The following is a 7,016-nucleotide window of genomic DNA, read 5'->3' on the forward strand; positions in this document are numbered from 1 at the left end:
TCGGCTTTTGCTCAGTAACAGGCTTCTACTGGGTTAAGCTGGTAAACTAATTGCAATGATGACATGATGCCGCAATAGTAGGTGCCAGGGGCTTAATGGATACATGGAGATGTATTTTAATTGGGGCCTGCAGTGCCCTAAGGAAAATGCATGACTAACCGTGGAATTTGGAGCACCATGGCAGGTCAGTGGGGGTGAGGGGCCCTTAAATTAGTGTAGAGAATAAAGAGAGTCCCTTACCTGTGGATGGGGCTTTAAAGTTTTCTAACATAAAGCTCATCTCATAGGCATTCACTTATTTAATTTCAGAATAACCCTATGGGAGAGGTGAGTCTCATTTTATTTTTTATTTTTTTAACTTAAAATTTATTTTTGTTTTTAAAGAACTTTAGATTATATAAATGTTACATAAAAAATATAAGGGATTCCCTTATGCCCCACACAACCTCCCATACTTTCCCACATCATCAACTTTCTTCATTAGTGTGGTACAGTTGTTACGATAGATGAACACATATTGAAGCTTTGCTACTAACCATGGACTATAGTTTACATTATCGTTTACACTCTGCCCCACACAATTTTACAGGTTATGACAAAATGTATACTGGCCTGTATCCGTCATTGCAATGTCATTGCAGTTTCAAGCAGGACAATTCCAGTGTCCCAAAAATGTCCCCATGTTACACCTATTCTTTCCTCTCCCTCCCCTCAGAAGCTCTGGTGGCCACTGCCTGTATATCAATAATAAGTTAACTTTATTTTAAAAGAAATTTTATATTATAGAAAAGTTACATAAAAAATATAGGGGATTCCCATATACCCACCCCCTCCCCCTCTCACATTTTCCCCTATTAATAACATTTTACACGAGTGTGGAACATTTGTTACAATGGATGAACATGTATTGAAACTTTGCCACTAACTGTAGTCTATAGTTTACATTATGGTTTACACTTTGCACTGTATGATTTTACAGGTTTTGACAAAATATATAAGGGCCTGTATCTGTCACTGCAAAATCATGCAGCACAATTTCAACGTCCTAAAAATGCACTATGTTCCACCTATTCTTCCTCTCCCTCCCCTCAGCACCTCTGGTGACCACTGTCTTTATATCAGTGTTACAAGTTCTTCCATTGCTAGGATAATAATAAGTCCACTTTGGTCCATGGTTGCATTGCCCCCTTGTGTTTGTTCATTCCTCAACCATGAGGATTTGGGAATGGTGATGCTGCTCTGCTTCAGATTGAGAGGAGGCTTAGATCTTATGGGGCGGAGGGAAGGAACAGTTTTCCTTGCAGTTGTAAATACTCTTTACTTTTTGGAATAGAGATTTCCCACTGTCATCATTTAGTTAGTTGTCCTGGACAAGTCTGATGAACTGGAAAGTAGATGTTGGCTACAAATCTGCCAAGATTCAGGGCTTAACCAGCATGTTAACAGACCAAAGATTAAGTCTCTAGAACTTGTATTTAATGGGTATAGTGCTAATTATAGTTTCAAATAAAAGGGGTAGAAGACTCGTGTATAGGGAAATTATAAATGAGCCTAACTCTGTTACAGTGGGGAAATAGGTTATCATATATTCCAAGGCAAGGCCCACGATGGGTACTGATTTCATGGGGTTGTGTGCCTTGCCTGTAGTGTCTGGATGTCTCTAGATCCCTCTGGAGCACCCCTCTTTGTGTTTTTATTTAAAGATTTATTTATTTCTCTCCTCCCCACCCCCACCCCCACTGTCTGTGTCCATTCTCTGTATGTTCTTCTGTGTCTGCTTGTATTTTCATTAGGCGGCTCTGGGAACTGACCCTGGGACCTTGCAGAGTGAGAGAGAGATGATCATTCTCTTGTGCCACCTCAGCTCCCTTTCCTGCTTATGTCTCTTATTGTCTCTCCTCTGTGGCTCTTGTTGCATCATCTTGCTGTGCCAGCTCTCTGAATAGGACAGTTCTCCTGCTTGGGATGGCACTCCTGCACTGGGGTCACTCCTGCACCAGGCAGCATTCCCAAATGGGGCAGCACTCCCACATGAGCTTGCACTTGTGTGGGCCAGTCACCACATGGGTCAGCTTGCCTTCACCAGGAGGCCCTGGGCATCGAACCCTGGACCTCCTACATGGTAAACAGCTGCCCAATTGCTTGAGCCACGTCTGTTTCCCTGGAGCACCCCTCTTTGACACTTTATTGTAGCAGTTAGTGAGATCCTCCTGGGTTATGCATAAGCATCACCTCTGGAATGACTTCTCAACCCACTTTGAAATCTCTTATTTAATTTTTTATTTAATTTTCTTTAATTTTTTCCCCTTTTGGTTCAAGGTCTTTTTCTAAATGCATTGCTGGTTAGTGCTAGGTAATAATCCCTTGGTGCCAGGGAGGCTCTTCCCCAGGAGTCATATCCCATGCCAGGGAGATGGCAGTGAGTGTGTAGTGAATTTACTTGCATGGTTTGGCTTTGAGAGAGGCCACATTTGCATAATAGGAGGTTTTCAGGTGGTAACCTTTTTGTTTTTCTTTTATTAATTAATTTTTTTTTTTTTAGGTACCTGGACCAGGGATTGAACTAGAGACCTCATATGAAGCCGGCCCTCAACTGCTAAGCCCCATTGGGCTTAGCTGTTGGTTTTTACCTTTCTTTGCTGAGTTGGTTTTTACATTTCTTTGCTCACTGTTTGTTATTGTTTGTAGGAAGCACTGGGAACAGAATTTGGGATCTCCCATGTAGTAAACAGGTACTCAACTGCTTGAGTCACATCTGCTCCCAGGAGGTAAACTCTTAGGCAATGGGTATTATTAGGTTAGGTTTCAATTTTACAAAAATAAGGTTCATAAGTACAAGCATTAATATTGCGGTCTTGGCGTATTGGTCTGTTTTCTCTTATTAAGCACTGCCTATGTACTCTAGATTCTTGCCACTCTATTAGAAAACATAGCAAGAGCCCCCAGGATGGGAATTTAATATTTTCTTAGTTGCCATGTGGGTCTCCATCCACTGAGATAATACCCTATGACTACACGAACACATTCATATTCCATAGAGGCATGCCCCATGTGCACCCTTCTCAACACCTACCCCACCACTGCCATCCTGCACCAGTGATCCTCCCCCTGCCATAGTTGTTAAAAGAACACTCAAAATTGTACTCACAACCACAGTCCTCAACCTCCCCAAAGTTCACCTGTTCCTTCCTCTAGCCCTGCCCCCAGCTCTATGGATAGTCCAACCCAACCCCTAACCTTGCTCACACTCACACTCCAGCATCACTGTACCATTCACATCACTCTACCACCATCACACCATCCACTACCAAACCTCCCCCATCCACCTTATCATATATTTTACCCAGACTGAGCATTGGCTCACCACTCACTACTCATTTTCTCTCTCCTGGTAAACTATCTTCCATATCTACCTCTGTGAGTCTGCTCAGTATCCATAGTTTGTATCAGTGAGATCATGCAATATTTGTCCTTTAGTGCCTGGTTTCACTCAACATAAGATCTTATTGATTTAACCATGTTGTCACATGTGTCAATTCTTCATTCCTTCTTAGAGGTGAGTAATATTCCATCATATGTATATACTGCATTTTATTTTTTCATTCATCCATTGAAGGATACTTGGTTTGCTTCCAACTTTAGGCAATTATAAATAATGCTGCAATGAACATTGGTGTGCATATATCTGTTCACATCCCTGCTGTCAATTCTTCTGGGTATATTCCTAGTTGTGGGATTGCCAGATAATAGGGCAATTCTGTACTTAGTTTCCTGAGGAACTGCCAAGCTGTCCTCCACAGTAGCTGCACCATTCTACATTCCCATGAGCTGTGGATGAGTTTCTATTCTTCCACATCCTCTCCACACTTGTAGTATTCTGGGTTTTTTTAATAGCAGCCAGTCTAGGGGGTGTAAGATGTTATTTCATTGTAGTTTTGATTTTCTAACATGTAGTGATGTTGAACATATTTTCATGTTCTTTTTAGCCATTTGTATTTCCTCTTTGAAAAAGTGTCTATTCAATTCTCTTGTCCATTTTTAAAAATGGATTTTCTTTTTATTTTCAAGATGTAAGTTTTCTTTATATAAGCTGGAGATTAGGCCTTTATCAGGTAGGTAGTTTCCAAATATTTTCTGCCCTTGAGTAGGCTGCCTTTTTACTTTCTTGAAAAACTCCTTTGAAGAAGAAAAGCTTTTTAATTTTGAGGAGGTCCCATTTTTTTGCTTTTTTCTTTGCTTGTGCTTTGGGTGTAAAGTTTATGAAACCATTTCCTATTACCAGGTCTCATAAATGATTCCCTATGTTATCTTCTAGGAGCTTTATGGTCTCAGTTCTTATATTTAGGTCTTTGATCCATCTTGACTTAATTTTTATATTGGGTGTGAAATGGTGATCCTCTTTCATTCTTTTGGATATGGATATCCAGTTCTCCAAGCCCTACTTTTGAAGAGACTATTCTGTCCCAGTTGAGTTGGATTGGTGGCCTTGTCAAATATTAGTTGGCCAAATATGCATGGGTTTATATCTGAGCTCTTAATTTAGTTCCTTTGATCAGAATGTCTATCCTTGTGTCAATACCATGCAGTTTTATCCACTGTAGCTTGGTAGTATGATTTAAAGTCAGGTAGCGTGATTCCTCCAGTTTTGTTTTTCCTTTTCAAAATGTTTTTGGCTATTGGGGGCCCTTTACCCTTCCAAATATACTTGATAATTGGCTTTTTCAGTTCAGTAAAAAATGTTGTTAGAACCTTTATTGGGATTGTATTGAATCTGTCAATTTGGGTAGGATAAACATCTTAATGATATTTAGTCTTCCAACCCATGACATGGAATATTCTTCCATTTATTTAGGTCTTCTTTGATTTCCTTTAGCAATGTCATCTAAAATCCTTTACATCCTTAGTTAAGGCTATTCTTAGCTATTAGATATTTGAGTCTTTTAGTTGCTAGTATAAATAGAATTTTTTCTTGATTTCTTCCTCAGATTGGTCATTATTAGTGTACAGAAATGCTACTGATTTTTGCATGTTGATCCCATATCCTGCCACTTTACTGAACTGTTTTATCAGCTCTAGAAGCTTTGTTGTAGATTTTTCTGGACTTTCTACATATAGGATCATGTCATTTGCAAATAGTGAAATTTTTACTTCTTCCTTTCCAATTTGGCTGCCTTTTATTTCTTTTTCTTGCCTGAGTGCTCGAGCAAGTACTTTGAGCACAATGTTAAATAAGAGCGGTGACAGTGGGCATCCTTGTCTTGTTCCAGATCACAGAGGGAAAGCCTTTAGCCTTTCCCATTGAGTATGGTGTTAGCTGTGGGTTCTTCATATATGCCTTTTTTTTTCCTTTTTTTTTTATTGACTTTGTAATAATATTACATTAAAAATATATATGTGAGGTCCCACTCAGCCCCACCCCCCACCCCCCTCTCCCCCCCCCAACAACACTCATTCCCATCATCATGACACATCCATTGGATTTGGTAAGTACATCTTTGGGTACCTCTGCACCTCATAGTCAATGGTCCACATCATGGCCCATACTCTCCTCCATTCCATCCAGTGGGCCCTGTGAGGATTTACAATGTCCGGTGATTACCTCTGAAGCACCATCCAGGACAGCTCCATGTCCCAAAGACGCCTCCACCTCTCATCTCTTCCTGCCTTTCCCCATACCCATCGTCCACCATGTCCACTTTTCCCAATCCAATGCCACCTCTTCTATGTGGACATTGGATTGGTTGTGTCCATTGCACCTCTATGTCAAGAGGAGGCTCAGATTCCACATGGATGCTGGATGCAATCCTCCCATTTTCAGTTGTAATCACTCTAGGCTCCATGGTGTGGTGGTTGGCCTTCTTCAACTCCATCTTAGCTGAGTGTGGTAAGTCCAATAGATCAGATTGTAGGTGCTGGAGTCTGTTGAGGCTCAGGACCTGGCTATCACATTGTCAGTCCAGAGATTCAAATCCCCTAAATATATCTTAAACCCCAACATTAACTGCACCTCCAGCACATTAGCATGAAAGTCTTATGAAGGGAGATCCCATCTGAGTCCAGATTCATCACACATAAACACCATTTCCAAAGAGGGGCCATCTGCCCTGGTAGTTAACCCCATCGGCCATGACCATAACTCCCATGGGTCTCTTTAGCCCTCACAGGAACCAATATCTGGGGGTTTTATCGTCTTGAGGAAGTTTCCTTGTAATCCTATCTTTTGAAGTGTTCTTATCAAGACAGGATGCTGGACTTTGTAAAAAAATATGGAAGACTTCATGAATTTGTGTATCATCCTTGCACAGGGACCACACTTATCATTCCAATTTTAGTAGGTGTGCTGCTGAAGCAATGCTGAGTTTCATTTTAGGCTTTCACTCATTCATATATTCATTTATTCACTCAATCATTCAGTGCCAGGCCCTGTGCCCCATACTAGCTACCCCAAGATGGAAACACAAGCTCCCCAGTCCTTTTACAGGGAGGCAGTGTGTTCATACATTATGTACAAGACAATGGCCAAACAGGAGGAAACAGGAGGAAACTGAGGCTCAGAGACGTAGTGAGTGCCCTGTTGGGAACTTTACCTGCCCCAGCCTCTGACTCCTGGTCTGTTGCTCTTTCTTCTATACCAGCGCTGACCAGTGGGTTCTGCTGCTCTCCAGTTTCTAGGGAAGTTCATTGGTGTTCAGAGAGAAAAAGGACTTCACATCAAAGTGGTTTGGAGAGGGAAGCGGATGTGGCTCAAGCAGTTGGGCCCCCACCTCCATATGGGAGTTCCTGGGCTTAGTTCCAGGGTCTCCTAAAGATGACAAGCAAGACAGCAAGCTGACACGACAGGGTGGCAGAGTGAGCTGACATGACAAGATGATGCAACAATGACAAAATGAGAGAGACAACAAGGAAACTCAACAAGAGACAGCAAGCAGGAAGGGGAGGGAGCTCAAGCAATTGGGCACCTTCCTCCTACATGGGAGTTCCTGGGTTTGGTTCCCAGTGCCTCCTAAAAAGAAGAT

General features: G+C 41.6%; 1 pseudogene; it reads right to left on the reverse strand.

Moving 5' to 3' along the window:
* Positions 1 to 6,260: 6,260 nt before the first annotated feature.
* LOC131276357 (U6 spliceosomal RNA) lies at positions 6,261 to 6,352 on the reverse strand (annotated as a pseudogene).
* Between the last annotated feature and the right edge of the window lie 664 nt (positions 6,353 to 7,016).

Source organism: Dasypus novemcinctus, chromosome 27 (assembly GCF_030445035.2).
Source record: "Dasypus novemcinctus isolate mDasNov1 chromosome 27, mDasNov1.1.hap2, whole genome shotgun sequence".
In the NCBI taxonomy this organism is placed as follows: Eukaryota; Metazoa; Chordata; class Mammalia; order Cingulata; family Dasypodidae; genus Dasypus; species Dasypus novemcinctus.